The 21,613-nt window shown below is 31.7% G+C and overlaps 1 protein-coding gene across 5 annotated transcripts in view; it reads left to right on the top strand.

Annotated features, from left to right (window-relative positions):
• LOC132910004 (uncharacterized) overlaps positions 1-21,613 on the top strand; it is a 124,147-nt gene that overhangs the window by 11,169 nt on the left and 91,365 nt on the right. For 4 of the 5 annotated variants that reach the window (XM_060965347.1, XM_060965349.1, XM_060965348.1 and 1 more), the window contains exon 2: positions 10,181-10,533. The exons of the other annotated variant lie outside the window; for it this stretch is intronic. The gene's annotated coding sequence lies outside the window, so the exon portion shown is untranslated. The remainder of the gene's footprint in view (positions 1-10,180; positions 10,534-21,613) is intronic. 5 annotated transcript variants of the gene reach the window in all.

Below are 21,613 nucleotides of genomic sequence, written 5' to 3'. Positions count from 1 at the left end.
TTAATTTGATATTCCATATAATTTTGAAGTATGAGAGTGAAATTATTAGGTTAACTAGATGAATTACTTAAATTCTTATTTGTCCAATATTTAGCATATAAATGAGAAAAATATCTGACGATGAGATGTGTGTTAATTTGATATTTTACATAGATATCCAAAAATTACTATGACATCCTGAAGTTATTAACCTCTTAATTACGACGTCGTTGACCATAAACTTGCTGTGAAAATCAATATTATTCGGAATTTATTAATATATATTATTCAAAAACTTTGAAATAACTTCAATCTTGCCATATTTCTTTCTTTACAGTTTAATGTTTTCTTTCCGTGCCTTTTGTCTTCTGTAACCAAATAATCCGCGGGATTTCGTTAAAAACGCATTCTGAGAGAAACTCTCTCAAAACTATCCTCTATCGCTGTATGATCCTCCCTTGTCGAAATTGAATCATTCCGCTCGACGGTGAAAAACTATTATTTGCACTTGGCTTCGTAGCGGCGAACAGTGGCGAAGGATATCTCAACCTAGTCTGTTTTACTTTCGGATAGCTTTCCTCTAAGTTTCCAACTTGTTATCTACTTCAACCTCGAAGGAATGGTAGGATGGAGATTTTAGATTAATCTCTTTGTCACATTCGTTAAAAATTTGGGTTAGAATCACTAGGTGTAACATTTTTCTTCAAGTGTAAAAGTTTCGTAAAGTTTCTTTTAGTCATATCCTATTTCTCATAACATTTTTCGCTTCGTGACACAGTTGCGTATCATTTACAAATTTTAGGCAGCATAAATGTCAAAGAATCTGACGATAAATCTATTTAGAATGCTTAAATAGATTGCTAAAATATATCACTTTGATACTTCATTCGTTCGAAGCAAATTTTAAAATTGTAAAGAAATTGATTTGCGGGTCTTACATCTCTAAAAGCGTTGTTGAAGGTATGTTAATCTGAAACTTGTATATTATTATTAGTAACTTGCGGAATTTTATGTAAATTCACATTTTTGAGAAAATAATTTAAAGAGTAGAACGTCGGTAGAAAATTGATTTACCAAACATTATTAAAAGCACCATATTTCGGATATTTTATACATTTTATCACATTATGAACATTCTGTGTATTTTTACGCTTCTAAAAATCCTAAAAAGTACGAAGACCGACAGTCTTCTTAATAATGTATCGTATAGAAAAGGAAGAAATATTAAATGTTTTAACAAGCTACAAATTCCTCCAAATTCTTCTTCCAACTTTTATTTATCATTCTTCAGGCGATCAAAATCTCTTTCAAAACTCTGCTACTTAACAGCTTGCGAATCGATTTCGGCAGCCAGAACTCACTTCCACAATTACTTTCTACGTGTTCACTTGCTGGTTTCCGCAAACTATCGGTTGGAATCAACGCGAAATCTTCAGAGAAGAGTGCTGTGCGCAGACTGTGTCGGAGAGCCTACGCTCGAGATCTCTTTTCGTTACGAGAAAAATACGGTTGCTACGGTGGAAGAATATTCTCTTTCTTGTTTCTTCTTCTTTTTTTTTATTGGCTTAAAGTATTTACGATCAATTCCTCTCACGGAATCATAAATAAATTTATCGACGTGGCGAGTAAAGTAACTTACATTGGTTGCATTAGATTAGACAATTGTATTTATACATTTATCAAACTTCTATATAATCGTCGCTATAAATTGATAATACAATTAATTAGTATATCTGTTTACCACATTTAAGAAGATGATGTATCTTTTTATTTTACGTGCAGTAATATCGATATGAGTCGATTGTAAATCTAATGAATTTTTTTTTTTATCCTGTGATAACTGTTGCACGTGTATGTTGTACGTTGTTTGATATCTCTTGTTTAACAGTAGGTATTGACAGGTTGTTATGTATTGTATCGTTAGAGACATAGCCATGGGACATTATATATGTTGCGAAGAGTTTTTGATTGAAATCACGTAAAAGAATATGTGGAAAGGAAAAATCGATATCGTTCTGACAACGGACAAGCGTCGTAGTTTCTGCAACTTCTCCAGAAATTCAGCTTCGTTTCTTTTTCTGCATGTGTCCACTGTATCGCGTCGTGTTGGATCGAGAAAAGAGGTTATGACAGGGGTGGTACGAGAACGAGACAGGATCCCGATGACATGGACGGACGACGACACCGAGGATGTTGCTTTATGCCTGTAATACGTCGTTTATCTTGCGGTCTATATCTGTCTAGCCTCTTATACGAGGATGCAAAACCATCCTGTCCTCTTTTTTTTTCACGCTCATCGCACTACCCCTTGTTAGAAAAGGAAGCGGGTGTTCCATGTGATCGTTCAATTCCTCGCGTAACTCCCGGCAATATTGGGGCGAGTTGCGTCGTAGTTCGACGAGATAGGCAAAAGTGGTGTAGGAGGAAAAAGTTGAGCGGTGTAACGAGGTTTATGTCACTGGAGGAGTTTACTCTTTACCGAGGCAAAGTATGCATTGACAAAGTACTTTCTGTTCTTTTCCTCTATCCCATATATTTTTTTCTTTTCGCTGCTTTTCATTTCTCTATTTTTATCTATTTCTTTCTTTTTTCGAAAAATCTCTTAGTTCTCTGTATTTAAGGTTTAGTTTACAAATATATAACGGAAGTTGTAGTTGAATATTTGACTCGTACACTAACGGGGATATACAGTAGGATACCTATTGTATTTGGACTTTCTTATTTTCTAGTTATTATAAATTTAACATTTCTTTAATATCGTTACAGATGAAACATTAAACAAAATAAAACTTGTCAGAGTTGTCCAATAAATGTGTGACGAGTAAATGTTCTAACGCTTGTGGCCAGCAGTGTAGATTTCTCATTTGCTTCCTGAAGCATATGCCTGCAAAATAAACAGTAAATCGTGGTACTTAAAATAAATTATAAGGAGAAAATAATTTTTTATCCTGTGAAGCTTCGTTATCCGGAAAGAATAAATTACAGGTTCAATTGCATATGCACGTGTTTGATTAGTACTTTGCGTGAGTAAATCTTTTAACTACAAATCGCTACAGTAATTTTTCCTGCGTACGATGTTAGAGATCGACGTAATAGCTCTTGCAACTGTATCGAATAGTCCTTTGCATCGTGTCAAATGCAGACACAGATATAGCAGCGATTTGTAGCGAAAATAATTATCCAAAGTATCAACCAGATTGGATTTGGATCGTTTAATTGGATTTTGAAAAAATGCAATAAATAGGAATTTTCTTCTAATAAACGAGGCATCGTATGGTAGAAAATTATTCTGTTAATCTGATGGTATAAAGTATTGACATGTTTCACGAGTATATGAGAAACTTTTGTCGTGTACATATATTTATTGAAAAATGTTACATTACGAACCCTGTTTTATAATAAGACGAATATTTAATTGTAAATATACATAATATATTTTAAACGACGCGCTATATTCACATAATTAGCAGACAAACAATTTGATATTTTATTTTAATATTTATAAATTTAACACAATGTTAGATATTCAAATATTCTATTATTTTTTCGTTGTTTTATGTTATCTCTGTTGAAATTCATCTATTGTGTCAGAAAGCTAGAATATTAATTTTTTTTAACGAGATGCATTGAAGACACGTTGAAACATAGCCCTTCGTTGCATTAAATGAAATTATCTTCTCATTGCCTGCAGGCTAACACACGTTAAAAACGAGTAACAGCTGGCAAACAAAGAGTACGACGGGTTCACTTTATTCATTTACAGCTATACATACCATCGCACCATTTTCAATCTGATTTTATTAAATTGTGAAAAAAAAAATTTATAATATTCAATGCTAAAACTATTTTGCGTGCAGCATGTCATAATCTGTTTCTATATAATATCGAAATTTCATTTTTTGATAACTTAGACAAATATATTTTTTATAATCTTTCATAACAATACCAACCAATTCAAATATTCAATAAATAAATAATTGAAATTAATTAAATCAATTGCATTTTGGAAAAATTTATTGCGCGAATACAGGGCACAAGAGATTTCATTAACGAACATTAAAGTTATTCACTGTTACGTTAAATTAATTCATCTCTGGTCACACAATTTTAATTACAAAAAAGTTCGTTAATTCTGCAGGATTAAATTTTGAAAACAAACAACTATATATATATATATGAATTTTAGATAAAACACTCGCTGTAAATTAAGGGTCCATATGTGTATGTATCCTTGTGATAACAGCGTTACGTTACTGAATACTCTTTTCATTTTTAATATGCACAAATAATATTTTAGATCCTCAGGGTTTAAATAATTAACAATTTTCTACTTCACTTATTTGATCCTGAAATGTTTACATTTTTCAGTTGAACCATTTAGGAGCTAAACGCTCTTTGAGAAATTCTTTAATAAATTGTTTACTCTAACTGTTTACTGTAACTGTTTTTTAGAACATAATTTAAAAAATAAAACCTCGGTAGAAAATTGTTCTACCAAGCATTATAAGAAGCACCATATTTCGTATATTTCACGTTGTTATGTATATTTAATAATTATTTACTCTTATAATTGCTTTAATAAATTCCTGCAACTTTAATACTAAAACGTACGATTAATATTTAGTTTTCCAGAAAGCAAATAATTACTTTCGATAAAATTGATCAATATACAGTGGCTAGGAAAACTATTTACACGCAGGTACCATTATTTCCCTATTAATTGTTTTCTTATCAGGTTCTACATTTCACTTTCACAGCATCAAATATCTGTAGTCGCGTGAAAGTATTACTGCGTGATACGAAATTTCATGTACTTGAATCTCATTAATTATTATGTAAAGCCAATTATTTTCTAGTCACCATGCTAACTTCTGTGCGACTCAATTATGCCACTTCCTTGGCATAACTTCAACGATATTACTGCGTGTAATTAAACGATCGTCGTTCACTCGCAAAGAGCGGAAACAGCAAAGGAGAATCGATAAATCACACGTTAAATCTTCGATTCGATTCTAGATGCTTAAACACGGCAGATGCTCTCCACAGCTTCCATACTCGAGCGATTTAGAAATTTTCATAGTAACTTCCGATCTATTGGAACAAGCAGACTTCGTCAAAGGTAGAGTTTATCTTTTGAAAACGGGTTTCCGAACGGAAATTATGTTATACCGTAAATTTCCGGTGGCAGTGGCGATGCAAGGCCGATGAAGATCGACTTGCATTCAGTATGCCGATGAATTTGCGTAAGTGGAAAATCGTCGGAGCAGACAGGCTCATAGACAGGTCAGATCAACCGTGATACAGCTGTTAATGACGCCGCCAATTGTGTTAATTACTGACGAGTAGATACATTAAAAATTTCACTAGCTCGTCGCATCTGCTCCGATGATTCACAAATGACACGGATATAAACATGGAAATTATGCGACACAATTTCCTGCTCTTTTTCCCTCTTAAATAAAGATCCTGTTAGATTTAACAACAAACTTTGTAAAAGCGGCAGCTTATGTAAAGTATGTTTTAATTAACGAGAAAAAAGCTGGCGTTAATAGCATTTAGCAAATTTACGGACGTTTAATGAGCAAAGTTGAAATACGATAAAAATGTAGGGTCAAGTATTTGTTACATAATTAATATAAAATTTATTGCGCGTGATTAAATGATTGTGTTATCATTTTTTCTTTTTTTTCTTTAAATGTAATGCATAGTATAAATAATTAGAACGAGCAATAATCATAAACATATTGGAACTAATTTATATCTGATGATAACTCAAACCGTTGTTTAAATTATATGTATAATATATAGTACTCGTGAAGAAAAGATGATTTTAATTAGGCGTGGTTTAATATCTTAAACGGTAGATATTAAAAGACTTTACGCTTGCTACCCTTTTAATTATTCTGTTATTAAGAGTCCCTTTTCTTTGGCAATTAACAGAAAAATCTTGTTAAGAGTTTATTATAATGGGATCAGAAAAGCTGATTTATTTCTTGTAATTATTTCATTTAAACATAACATATTTATGAAGCGTAATTGCACTTCATTTCGTAAAAAGGTAATTACACGAAAACTTATCCTTAACATAAACCATGTTACATACCGTAATACATCTACTTCTTGACTTTAGACTGAAATATATTTTGTGAAATCAGTTAACTTTATCGTCAACCTCGCGTCAATGATTGAGCGAATCGGGAATACGAAATCGTTGAACGGTCGAAAAAATAATGTCAAGTGGTTCAACAAGATGTCGATCGAAGTCGCACATTTTTCTTCGAATTGCAGGAAATAATTCAAGTTTCCTATTTGGTATTAATAAATCTCGAGTAGAATAGGTCACTAGTTAATTTATACGTATTGGCTTGCTGTTCGAAAGGAAAAACTATGTCAAGTATATGTTAAGATGTTCTGATACAGAAGGAAATGGAATTTATTTATAGATTTGTGCCCAATCTCTTGCACGTTTAATTTGTAATACGATATTTTCCAGACAATTGATGAAATTAATTTTCCAGAATCAAATACATTGAGAATACAGAATATTAAATACAATCGGATAAATCTTTCTCCTTGATAAAAAATAATTATCTACGTTATTCCATTGAATTTAACTGTTACCGTCGATAATATATCTACATACTCGAACGTACTTGAAAACAATTTATAATTAAACAGTTCAGACTTTGTATTTTCTTCAAAAAATTAATTATTTGAAAGCCGATGCCGTAAAGTATTCATATACAATACCTTTCTATAATGTATTGTCATTCAAACATTATATTAAATACTTTCTTATGATATAAAATTATTAATAATACTGTGTAATAAAAAATCATAATATATAAGCCAAACATTTAACAACAATTACAAGAGAGAAAAAATAAGAGAATTAAGATTAGTAAGAGAAGAAAGTAATGAATTAATGATATTCAAGGAATCAATCGATATATAATTTTCATTTATTTGTAGCTACGATTATACCTAATGTATAAATAAGTAGATGAAGCAAAAATATTGTACGAACGCAAGAACAATTTTTCAAAAGAAAAGTTGCAAAAGATTTCTATATTTTCTTGATTTATTGTATCTTTTTACTACAGTGTAAAAATTCTGTTAGAAAATGAAGAAAATATGAAATTGTTTAACTTTTCACATGTTATCGAAAGCTTCTCCTATCTGGAACCTAAAACGAGCTATTCCCGCGTGGAAGTTTTCCACAGATTAGATACATCTAATCGTTGATCGATGTCGATGCTGTCTTCTGCACTTAAACGTTTCTTCTTTCGCCATATCACTGTCACTGCAACTAATGGCTTGGATCTATTGTGTTTCAAAAGATCGGAATCTTCTTCTTTCGTTGCACCAGACGTGTACTAGACGTTCAAGATCGATTGAAGTGTTCTCACAAAACTTTTCCACCCGTAACGATTATTTGCGATTCAATTCCCAGATATGTGCATCTCTTGTCAGCCTTTTTATCGTCTCAATAGCACCCCTAAATATTATATTTAATTATGATATACAGTCGGACCCCTTATAACGTGGACTAATTGCGCCACTGAAAATAACGCGATTAAAAAGTTGCTGGAAACGACTCATTTCTAATATGAAAATATGTGCGTTTTTGCAATAAGAAAGCATTATTTACAGTGTGTACTGTATAACAATTATTATTATGGAACGCATATTATTTTGTCGTATGAAAAAGGAACTGATCAATGATTGGCTTTATCTGTTGTTTCTTAAATAGCTTTATTTATACCTTGCGTTACCACAAAAATAGTTAGAGATAAGATATATAAAGATATATAGTATAGGAAATATTGTTTTCACTTATAATAACAAAGATTAGTAACTATGAACTAGTGTTACAAATATGTGTCTATTGTAAAATGCTTCAGGTGTCATTTTATTGAGTCTTCTTAAAAACATTTGAGTTCTAATATGAAAATATGTGCGTTTTTGCAATAAGAAAGCATTGTTTACAGTGTGTACTGTATAACAATTATTATTATGGAACGCATATTATTTTGTTGTATTAAAAAGGAACTGATCAATGATTGGGTTTATCTGTTGTTTCTTAAATAGCTTTATTTATACCTTGCGTTACCACAAAAATAGTTATAGATAAGATATATAAAGATATATAGTATGGGAAATATTGTTTTCACTTATAATAACAAAGATTAGTAACTATGAACTAGTGTTACAAATATGTGTCTATTGTAAAATGCTTCAGGTGTCATTTTATTGAATCTTCTTAGAAACATTTGAGTTTTAGAAGCTTTATTTAAATGACTTCATAGTCTATTTCAGTGATCAAATTTGGTAACTTATTTTGGAAGCAAAATTATTTACTCAGTAAACATATTTATATTAATAATTATATCTGAATTTAGTAAATGTAAATGTTGTCGATTTTACATTACATTTCGAACAAATAAAACCGGTATTAAAATTTATATGCATACTTTACAATTTTAGGGGTTGAAGTCTGATCACACTTATGCTTAATGTATGTATCGAGTCGATATCCAATTCATATAAAGTATACAAATAACATACTAGGAAAATCGACTTTCAAATTCGATTTTATTCCCGTATATGGCACGATCGATGATGATTTCAATTATGTTGCATTAATTTCGACGTAAAAGTACTATCCATACCAGTCGATATCACAATGCACGACGCACAAATAGCTCATTATAATAGAGGTGGTATTAACGATTCGCGCATAACTTGATATCGATAACCTCCGGAAAATCCAATTATGGTTCGATTTGCAGTTCAACATTTCAGCTGATTGTGGCCAGGCTACCTTGAATGTCTATTGAAATTCCATAGTACCAATCCTCGTGGAAGCGGTTAACCAAAAATTTCGAAAAACTTGACATTTTAATGAGAACTCGTAATTACTTTTCCGATAGACTTTATAGATTTACGGGATAATTTTGTGTACATAGTAATAGGAAAATATGATTCCTCTCTTATACAAACATTACTGATTTTAAAAAAAGATTAACTTTCAATGGAAAAGCCGTTTATGCAGGATAATCTTGTTTTTACTCTTTCCATATTCATATAAAAATTTCATATAAAATTTCGGCATTTATCGTATCTAGAAATAAAAGAGCAGAAAAATACCATCGACGATTTCTAAAAATTTTCGAATGAAAAAGTAGGAGATTTATAAACAATTGATGAAATTGTATAGGTATAATACTCACTTTGTTTAGATACAATAAAAGCCCCCTTTGTAGTTCCCCCCCTCTTTTTCTTCTTTTTTCATTTTTCTTCCCCTCTCTTTCTTTCTTCCTCCAGTCTCTCTTCGTTTTCGTTCCACCTATACCATTTGTTTTCTATTTTTAGTTTTTTGTATTCAATCTTTACATATTCTCCCTTTTCCTTTCTTTCTCTGGCTACCCTTATTATGTGTTGCTGTATTTCCCTTTCTTTTCTTGTCAGATCATCGTCTATGTATACCCCCTTTTCCAATTTGCTTTTCTCCTTCATTATCCTTCTTTTTTCCTCCATCAATTTGATTGTCGCTACTATTATTGCGTTCTTGCCCCCCACCTTTATCGTATGTGCTTTTTCTACTTCTGCCCCTATCCTCATTTCTTCGTTTATGAACTCCTTTACTGTCTCTTCATTGCTTCCTCCGTTTCAGCCCACTCCTTGATTACTATGTTTCTTCTTCTTTTCTCTCTCTCTCTCTCTCTCTGTTCTTTCCTGCTCCTCCTCAATTCTTCTGATTCTACCCAATAATTCTTTTCCTTTTGCCACTCTCCTTTCTCTCTGTTTCTCTCTCTCTCTTTCCCTCCTTTCCCTTTCCTCTTTCATTTCCCTCTTCAGCTCCTCCATTTGCTTTTCGAATATATCTTACAATAAAAGCCATATTGTCTAATCTTTCGCGAGAAGCGTTAACCTGCAAAAAATCGCACAGACATATTTTATTATAAATCTGTTATTCCACTCACGCCGTCTAATATAACTCATCATGTAGAATATTAGATAAATTAAAATTTGTCTCTAAATAGATATCTTTATATTTAAAGCCGATGATGTATATTCATATGCATATATAATCATCGTTTATTCCATCTATTAAACGGATTGCTACGTTCAAATTTCAATCGTTATCGCTTCAAACAAACCTCTCTAACGTTATTGAAAAATATATTCTTTCAAAAAGTTGATACTCGCGCATCCATCGCGAGCTAGACGAGGAAACGGAAGCCGAGGATACCAAAGGATACGAAAGTCGAAGTGGAAGGAAATATACCTGGTGGGTGAGAACGCGCTTGCGTGAGGATCCGCGTGTATATGTGTGTAATGGTGGAGAAAGTTGTACGCGCACGATGCAGCTGATGACCTTGAACTCCCTGTTAATGTTCGACATCGTGTTCCTGTTCTTCCTGTTCCTCGTCGGAGTCTCCTGTCTCGTGTATTATCTGCCTGCCACTCGAGCGCATGATTTCGCACCGCACGAAATCATCACCGCTAGAACGTCGCCGCGTTACGACTCGCCAATCGACAATGTTTAAGGTGAGTGAACTGCTGGAACGTTTGCGTGTCTTTAAGCGATGATTTACGATCACCGAAATCGACCATCAAAAGACAATTAAAATTTAGTGGATATACAGCGGAGGTTGTATAGATATAATGAAATTACCTTGCATTGATACATTTCAGATATATTTTTGTGCTTGAAACACTTCATTTAGGAATAAGTAGCTTTTCTATTTTACGTAATTGATATAAATATAATAATAAGTGAATCTTCTATTTTACACGAAAATTGTGAAAATAAAATTTTCCCATTTATATACTCATTGCTGTATGTTGGTACCTATATAGGATTATTAAGTTTATTATGTCTCAGAATCGTATTAATATTTTTGTCAGCTCTATGCTTTCCTGTAAATTCCATTCATAATCACAAGATTAAGAATACCTAAAAAATGAAGATCTGGGAGAATATGTAAAAACATATTTTATAACGCGTAACCCCATTAATTTAGATATTTGTCTTTTGAAACACTAAGTAAAAACAATATTTAGAAACACTATGTACGAGATAGCAAGAGTTTAATAAAACAGAATCCCTTCGCATCTGATCCCAACTTTGAACACGTCCTATAAGTTTCGCCTCTTCCTTGATATTTTTAAAGTACCTAATTCAAACTGTATAAGCTGAGCTCCTTTTAGCTCCTTCGAAGAAAACTTGAAAACGCAGAGCAATATATTTTTTTCCGGTATAACGTATCGTTTTAGTTTTATGTAACCGACAATAGCCAGACTATCACCAAAAACCATATTTTTCATACGATCCGCAAGGGAGTTGTAAAGGAACGTACAGTATATGTATACGTTTCCACTGCACGGCTAAACGGTATACAGCGTGTTCCACACAAGTAGCACAGGTTATAACAATGAAGAGGTAAAAGATAAAGGAGAATTTCATTAGTCAAAATTATGATGCATATGTAGTTGAGTGACAAAAACTAAGTAGATATTGATGAAGTTTAATGGAAATAATGTTAGCGTTACATATGTAAATTTAATTTATTACAACGAGTACAAAGAATGCTTGTACATCTGCGCATTTGTTATTGCATTTATGTGCTAGTAAATTAGGCCCTATAATAAATTTCGTATCATGTAGTAATAATATATACTTTCATATGATTACATTAAATTTGGTACTATGAAAACAAGATGTGAAATATAATTAAAAAATTCCTCATTGAAAAATACGTGTACAAATACATTTTCTAATCATATTTAACGATATTTCATAGATACTTGTTTAAATAGCATGTCCTAGTTGCGTGGATTATCCTGTATACCGTGCTCTTTAACCCTTTGCTCACCCTTCTCCTGTAACTAATGTACCTTTCACTCTCCGTACACTCCGCAACATCCTCCAACAGTCTTTTCCACTCTGACATTCCAAAGATCCTTGACCTTAGCATTTGCTTCAGTGTTTCTAATAAACCATTGCATATTCGTAGACGCGTGTATTCTTTTATTGCACGGTTCAACGAATGTATGTAAATTCCGTTGAAAGATCTGCGGTCGTCGAATACGCACTCTGCAAGGAGTGGGTGATGATTGACGTTGGACGAAGTTAATTCAAATGGTATTACGGATGATACGATAGATGCAACTGAGATGCAAGAATGTTATAAATTCCTAAGATATTGAACATCTCATCGAAATGTTAAAAAATTCGAAACAATCCAAAACCTGATTTATTAAAACTTAACAAGTTATTGAGGTTTAAGTTGGTACAAGATTAATCCGAAGTAGTAAATTGTTGGACTTCGGAAGTTTTATGCGAGCCATTTTTCAAAAACATGAATTAATATGAGCGAAGCGAAGAGTTTGGTTACAGAGATTAACATTTTTTTAAGTTTGGGATATAATGTACTTTTAATGCAAAATAAGGAATCCACAGGTAAATAAATTATTATTCAATAAAAACTGAGTCCTGGCACGGCTCTAACATCACAGAATGAAAAAATATATGCTAATATACGTGATAAAAAGATGTTGAAGTGGATGTATTATAAAATATAAAATTATAATTAAATATGAAAATTTCTTGTTATATATATAATATATAAATATAAATATATTATTTATATATGCAGTGTGAAATAACCATTCATTTTTATGATATACTTGACATTTACATATAGTATGTGCCAGTTTTATAACAAATTTCTCATTTTACTGGTATTTTTGTAAATTGTTTGCCAATCCAAAAGCTTCCAATACCCTTGCTTGGTCTCTTGTTTGGTTTCAGCCATAAATACACAGAACAAAGATGTCACTTGCACAGTGCATTAAATAATTTTACGTGAAAATATCAGAATTTCGCATTTTCTAAATAATATATTGACGATACCTTTATTTATTTCTCTGTACTTGTTCGCAATATTTTTAACATCTTTCAATCATTGAAGAATATATTGCATTCGTATCATTTTTAAGATTCATAATTATAATATTTGCTTTTCTAACTTTTATTAGTACTTACTATCCCTCTGGATATTTGTATAACTATTTAGAAAACCTAATTGCAAATTTTTCTCCATATAACGTTAACATATACTAGAAATTCTATTTGTCCGAGGTTGCTAAAAACTGCTATAAATTGCTAAAACATCTATTTCGTCGAAATGTTAAAAACTCTGAAACAACCCCAAAGCTGATTTATTAAAAGTTAACAGTGAGCAAGAATTCAATGCTACATTTTTTATTACGAGACACCACGTATTGAACTTTAAAACTAATCATTAAAAGTCATTTCTTTTCTAGTGTTATTCCCATTCTTCGGTTTATGAAAATTTTATTGCCGGTATAATATCCGCATTCTAAGTAGTAAACTCGGTCTTTATTTTCTCGAAAACTCTACATTTCTCGAAACTTCCTTTATTTTCTTTTTTATTTCCTTATTTTCATTTCCTTCCAATCGAAAAAGAAACAAGCTCAATCTCTTGAACTGTACCCCATGAATATCACGAAAATTTCTTTGGATCGCTTTACCCGCATTTTTCCTTGCAGGAAAATCCTTTCCGCGTGTGTTACCCCGAGTGTGTGTGTAGGCAACTCGATACACATACATATAATATTGCTCGTACAGAGGAACGTAAAGAGGGAGCGAAGCTTCGTGAAAGTTACTATAATATTTGCTGATCGTGGCTGTAGAGAAGTTATTTATTCTACATGTTTGTTGCGAAGTTTTTAACGTTCGTATTCTGTGCTTTCCAATGTCTACTAGGTATGCTAATTAAATATACAAAAATAAATACGTAAATTTAAAAAATTTTAACATTATGCGTGCGTATTAAAAAATAAAAATATTCTCGTATATATCCAGAGAGAAAAAATTATTCTAAAGTTATTCTTTGTTACTTTTATTCCTGAGGAATGAGCAGAATGTTTAATTTCCTAAATAACGTTTCATAATGAGGAAACAATTAATTATAGTGACATATATGTGAGTTTTTATTGTTACAAATTGAAATAAAATAAATATATTGTTGAATCGAAAGAATCATTTTATTATATTAATGAAGTAATTGCAAAAAAATGTAGTAAAAATGTATAGAATGCTCTTGTAAAAATGTACGCTCTTTAAGAAAAAAATTATTCTTTATTGAAATTATACTAAAGATCGAAATAGAATAACTTAAAGGACAAGGAGAACATTTTATTGCTTTCAAGAGTTCAATTAATTTCGAAAGTGTATCGGGATAGTAATGTAGGAGTAATATTTAGGTAAATCTTATCATAAGTTACTATATAACGTGCAATAAGTTCTTATATCTTATTATCTAACTAAAAGTAAAGATGATTAAAAATAAAGAAATAAAAATAAAAATTTAGATCACATATACCATTACATAACAATCCTATATCACTCAAAATATTTCAATTGTAATAACATTTTTATATTGATTTTATTGTTAGGTAATATACAATTTTTATTTGGAAAGTAAATCAATCTCTCATCCTGTTAATCCTTATTTCCACCTTTTTTGTTGAAACATAAATTTTACATTGCGAAGTATAACAGACCGATTACCATACATGTTTTTCTTGTTGTCTAGAACCCAGAATTTGTAAGGTCGTCAGATCACAACAATACAGGTGACCCCATAAATCAACTCCTTCAAATCTGGCAAACCATCACTCTTTATTATAGAACTTGTTACAAACTATAATGGCTCACCCGCTGTGCAAGGTTCCTAATCACGTCATTGCCTTTTTTGCCATTTCAAAGGAAACTCTGATCAATCACGTCTATCCCACACTACGTCTTATAAATATTCGATTAGCCCTGCAATAATAAGATTATGATAGCCTCAATTGCAAGTGTATCTCGATCAATTCACGATCTCATTGTTATAAATGAATCGATCTCAACCTTTAACCTTTCACATCTGCGTCAAGGGTTTGAATTTTGATAAATTGCTTCGACACAATGGTCTCTATATGGTTAAAACTCGAGCAAAATTAAAGTAGAAACATTTAATCGTTTGAAACTGTTAGGACGTAATTAGGATATATTCCTCTAATACAAATAAACGCTGCTATTGACGCATATGTTGCGTCGTCTTAATTATGTAAACCTTAAGTATTATATCGTCAATGATAGATACCGACGCAACTATTGAGTTTTTGTAAGTTACGTTTTATAGCGTAACAGAGCCTTGAAGAATTAATCGAACGGATTTACAACTCGTCATCGATATTTCATAATTGTTTACTTGAGTCATTAACTCTTGAAATACCCGAATGGTCAGAATGGCCAATTTGTAAGTTTTCGTAGAAATTTTATAGGTTTAAAGTATATTTAATGTATCTTATATCAATAGATAACGTTATTTGATAATTTTGCAATGATATATGCATAAATTTTATAGATAAATCTTGCATTAATAATAGATAATACGTACATACAATTTACGTATGTATATCTTTTATTTTGAGTTTTTAGTACATCTTTTATAATTTAATCGCAAATAGTTCTATTATTAATATTACGAAAATAATAAAATGTGTACATCATAAATAACAGGAACATAGTGATGATCCTTGTTTCGTTCAATTTCCATATAATTATCAATGCATTCAGACCCACTCAAACTGCTATCTGAAAATTGTCCCTGAATTAATATTGTATCTCGAAATTAGCAGCGGACACTGCGACTTTGGAAATAATCCGCCGCGATAACATCGGCTTCCGCGTGATTCCATGTGGAACGATTCTCGTTCGAGTGGATCGCACTTTGATCGTCGCGTTACAATTGATTCGTGTTATTTTCCATTTTACATCTCTCTTTCTCTCCTTTTTCACCCGAGACGATCGCGCGTCGCTCGAAATAACGAACAAGTCTGTGACAAGTTGACGGCTGTGGATCGCCTGCTAATTTTTTCATATTTCATCGAACCACCCACTGCTGTACAATCGAGCTGAAATTTAAATTCCTGTTGACTGGCTGACGCACACGCGCGCTGGACCTTACTATTCGATTTAATGCGTGACCAGAGCGTCACCCATCCGCTTCCTACATTTCCGGCGACAGTCGCTGATACTAATATCGTTGCTTTTTGTATATCGTGCTGGTGAATTTTTAAACGAATTGAGAATACGTGACGTCGTGAAACTGCAGATACGAGAAAAAAACGATGTTCCGTGTATTATATTACGTAGACGCACACACACGTTTGTGGAAGTATCATTGGTGAATTAGAGGAACTTGGAAATTGTATTATGAATTTCCTAATCTTTGGTCGTATTAGATTAAACGTGTTAATTTATTCGATTGGGAAATCGAATTAATTCATTATTAGGATTGTTAATCTTCTGCACATAATAGATTTTTTGCTTAGGAATTTTCTGTTTTTTTTTTTTTTTTAAATGTCGTTTTCGTTTTAAAGGACAAGTTACATTTGGATTACATGGAAGAAGACGTAGTGAAGCCATTCTTTTTTCATTTCCCAACTTCTATGCGTGTATTATGCATGTCATTTATGAAGTTTAGCAATCAAGGGATCCCCTGGTTAACAGGTTAAGAAACTCTTCAAAGTCGTTACATATTAATCAAGATTACCATCACTTTACCAGGCATTTTATTATTAATCAATGTTCAATGACAAGCTACTTTTACCATACATATGTAAGTTGGATGTGCTTAAAAATATTTATATCAAGTATTTTTATTAAAATCTGTGCTATAAAAACCTACACAGTATAATTTTACTTAAAAGATAAAAAACACGAGAAACTCCAAATATTTCAACATATTTGGAAAATGAAGAAACGCTAGATCGTGCATTTTAACTAGGGATGACAGCATTATCCTTTTAATCCATAGAAGGTTCATTCAGATGTGTATGTAGAATATTCTCGTCTTTAATTGAAATGTAGTTTCATGAAAAATTGTAATTTTTCGTTATATATCTTATTAATATCTTTGTAATAATATAATATAATGGTAATTAATTTGTAATTATCGTTAATTACCAAATAACTTTGTCCGAACTTTATACTACTGGTTTATATTAACGTTAAAGCAAATGTTTCATTAGTCGCTAAATATAAGTACTTTTGTTTATATTGTTCAATTAGATCCTGTAACAAAACAGTAAAACATACTCGTTCGAAGTTCGCGTCCGTGTGAATTAATTTTGTATCGATTGTGACTTGTGTGTGTAGTCTTGATTCATCGCGTTGATTGATGCATCGCCGAAAAAGCTTTCACCTATTAAACTAGCTGACCAATTCTGTGCGAGTTAATTCGTAATTAAGTGAATCAGGTGTTGATTGAATCGAATTTCAGGATTAAATTTCAACAACACGATTGCATGAAATTTACTTTGATAGAATTATTGCTTTCCGAATCATGTGATTTATCGATTGTAATCTTCGTTTGTAAAAATTTCGACGTTTGATGAAAAATATAATTCTTTAAATGGAAAATATTTTTATGATTAATATCCTTCATAGAATGAATAGAATTTACAAGAAGAATAGGTTTTATGTAAATTGCGTTCAATGGTTTTATTTGTTATATACAAAGAACAGAATATACGATGTGATTTATATATCATTCGTTTTATATTATTTTGTGTTTTTCAAATCGACAATAAATTTTGTTACAGTTTCAAACTTTACGTTATTTAAAGTTCAATTCTGAATAAAATTGAGCTTCGAGTATTGTTCCTCTACCTGCTCGTTTAATTTTCTTTGTTTATTCGTTTTAGGTTTAAAGTTGATAGAGAAGATAGTAAGTCTGTTAAAAAGTTTGTAAAGTTAAACCTCTTTTAAATCGATGAAAAATTCTTATAAAGACCCCTTGAGAACTTAGCCTCCATCGACTTGATCAAATTTTGATCCACTTTATCCTTTTAAGATAATTGTCTGTAGAAGTGGAAAATCCACTTTTCCTATTTTCCTAATTGGAAGCAGTGAAAATTGTTAATATTAATTGTTCCATATTAATTTCTTATCATTTAAGATTATTCAGAACCCTCTGACGAGATAATTTCACCGATAGTAATTTTCATTCCAAATTATATTCATTGAAATATTCATTGAAAATTTTCCAAAACTTCGCTTTCTTTGTTTCATCATCCTCCAGAAGACTTTTACCTTCTTGAAAACCTACCTGAAATGCACAAATACAGTACAAATCTGTCCTAAACCTAGCACGAAACTAACTCAAACTAATGCAAACTTATGACAAATATTAGAAATATTATATAGAGTGCAATATATACAGCGACAAAAGTACTTTTACATGTATGTAAATCGAAAATTAAGACTGAGCAACCTCGTACGTACAGGAAAATATTCACGTTTCTTTTGACAACATACCCGAAACTCAATAAAATCAGCAAGGTGTCCTTTATTCTGAATAATAATTATAAAATAAAAACTTAGTTATTGTTATTTTATGGAAGCGCACGATATCCAACAAGGCGAGAATAATCCAAGCGAATCGAGATTCACTCTTCGTTAGACGATCCCTTGTACTTCATAATTTCTTAATAAATCCAAGATGGTAACAGAATATCAGAAGCGTATTGGAAAAATGATGGCAACCGACGTTATTAAATTACGATCGGGCAAAGGAGAAACTCGCCAGCGAGTAGCAGAGTCTCGCGAATTGAAGTTCGATTTGTTCGTTGATGAAATTTCGTGGAATTAGGCGAGGCACTCTCTGGTACTGCCATTAACGGATTGTCCTCTAATTAAACATCCTGTCTCCTCGACTGCTCGTAACGAGCGTACCTATTGCCGCCTTTGCCTTTACGAACAATGTCGATTCGATCCGCATTTAATAGAACGAACCTCTTAAGCGGCCGGAAATTTTTCATTCCTCCAGCCAGTTCGGACAAGCCTGCAATTTCACGATTCCAGATACATGCTTGTCGTCTGATCGATTATCGACGATTTAATACGCGTTTGGTCGTTTTCAACCGAACTTCATTCGTTTCGTTCATTCAAACAAAAATTTTATTTCTTACGAAAGAGAATTAACTGGTACGAATGGGAATGAGCCTGTTCGATAAACATCGTGAGAGAATTTAGAATATTTTTAAAATACATTTTTCTTGTCACGCTTAATAATTAGTAGATTGCAGAGGTTTATGTAAATTCATATTTTTATAAATACAGTAATACAGTAAAGTAATAGAAAGTAAAGTAGTTACTTCTAAAGTAATAGAAAAATAGTATAAGTATACATTTGTTTTATTTGCTGAATATTATGGAAAATATTTAATTTTTCATATTTTACGTAAGTCTGCATATTATGTACAATTTCAACATCTTTCCACTATCCATCATTTTTCCATCTTTTTAGTCCTTTTCAAATTTCCTTCTTCGTTTGAATTGTAATGCTTGCGTTGATATTTTATTACATTCAACCTGGTCAACCGGAAACTTCATCGAAGTCGTGACGAAGAATTAGCAGACTTTCCAATTACTAGAATTCCAGATTGAGCAAGTCCGAGAATCGCATAATTCAAATTGAATAATCTTCCAATCTCGTTTAAACATCTAATCGATGACCCAGTTATATCGGTATTGTGTATTTACTTGATCGTTAAAGGATCTGTAATTTGCCAGATCTGATAAACCGTGGTTTGTCCGACTAACTATACCTGTAAATTATACTTAACCAATATAAGAAATATGTATTAGTATCAATATTCATAATCGATTAATAACTTCTCTTATTAAAAGACTGCTCCCTATTTTAATTATATTTATTTAATTGTTTAATATAATTTTATTTATGTAATAATATCATATATAAAATATGGTTGTAAATAAAGGTTATACTTATTTATTTATAAATTTCTTCTAAAAAGAGTAATATATTTCGTGCAATATGAAAATAAAAATTTAGGATTAGGATAAAAGTAAACAAAATATTGAGTCCAATTGCTATGATCTACACACAAAATTTTACTTTCTTCATAACCACTTTCGCTACATTATGTTATTTTTTTCACTTTATTAATTACATATACCTATATTTTTCTCATATTGTATACTCAATAATGTAATTAATATTAATCTCACAATATTACCAACTAATCTTGTAATAAAATTTCGAAGCTCTAACATAAAACTTAAATATCCTGCGCGCACCTTTCATTTTTCATCTTCGGAAAGAAAAGAGAAGATAACAAGTAAAAATCGATATATTGGTTTTAGAAACTGCTGTTTCATCCAGTTTTATTAATATTTATAAATAAACCTTCTCATTATTTCACTTATACTTCCTAATTATTCGCTGCATACATTAATAATTCACAATATTTAGTGAGATCATTTTTAACGCTAATTGTACGTTTAAGATTACTGTCCATGCTATATAATAATTTTTCGCTCAGTGTATGTTTGTAATAAATGTCTTATAACTTCCAGCTCTATAAACTCTATATATATCTACATACGATATAGAATTATACATCTTCGAATTGGTTTCGAATTTTACTATAATAGTCACGGTAGTCTCTCGTGTCTCATCACAATGCTAACGAAATTTCAGAAAATTTCGCATAATGTACATAATATATTGATAAAAATTTTCTGTGCTAAGTATTCGAATACTTTCGTCAGTCACTGTACATAATCTGCTTTTGAACGAATCTAGATGGAACTTTTTCTAGCAAGTAGGAAACGGTCGCGCAACTTCACCTCCGCCGTTAAACGAATCGATGCATCAATGCATTATAACTGACGTTCATCCCTTATCGAGGACACGATATTTTCTCTGAAGGAGTAGGGACCAGGGAAGAATTAGTTTCTCACGATATATTTGTCGCGTTGGAGCTAATACTAGGAGAAAGTTTTGCCGTTCCTTCGAGCAGAAGGAATTAGCTTCGATGGAAGCTCTTTGACGAGCGTTCAGCAAATACTTGGGCCAGGACAAAGTTTTCAAGCTGGAGCGATTGCCCGATAACTTCCTGACATTTGCATCTAAAACATACACAGAAAGAATGGATTGGTATCGGTCGAGAAGTTTTCAATCGAAGTTCATCTGGTCGACGGAATTCTCAATGGTATCGTGATCATCGAGAAAGTTTGCATACACTTGGGACAAATTGTGTCTGTGAAATTAGCGGTTTAGGTTTGTGTTTCTGGGTTCGTTGCAGTTCTTTTTATTACACGTCTGTGGTCAGTGGAAATCAGTAGACAGACCGCGAATGTTTATACAATCTCGTATTTCTATAAAGAAGCAAGGAAGATAGAAAGTTAGATAAAAGAAATAGAAAACGAGAAATAGACTTTTTGCTATCTATAACTTTGCGAGTTTTATTTTCTGGGAAATTCGTTCGTCTTTTTCAATATTTGTCCAAGTACTCATGCAAATTTGTATCTTTATGAATATAGTTAACAATGAAATTTAGATAGGGAACAGTTTTATCTACTAAATATTGTAACAATTATAATGGATGAAAGTAATATAGAAAAATTGCGAATTAAATTGTTAAGTAAGATCGTCAGTTAATGCAGGCGTAAAAGTAATCGTACTGTATTGTACTTTACACGCGAGTAAGTAGGAGTGTCAGTTTTTTTAGATCAATAACT

This window comes from Bombus pascuorum, chromosome 8, assembly GCF_905332965.1.
Source record: "Bombus pascuorum chromosome 8, iyBomPasc1.1, whole genome shotgun sequence".
Taxonomy (NCBI): domain Eukaryota; kingdom Metazoa; phylum Arthropoda; class Insecta; order Hymenoptera; family Apidae; genus Bombus; species Bombus pascuorum.
Note: the sequence above shows the minus strand (reverse complement) of the source record. Positions and strands in the feature narration are given on the sequence as shown.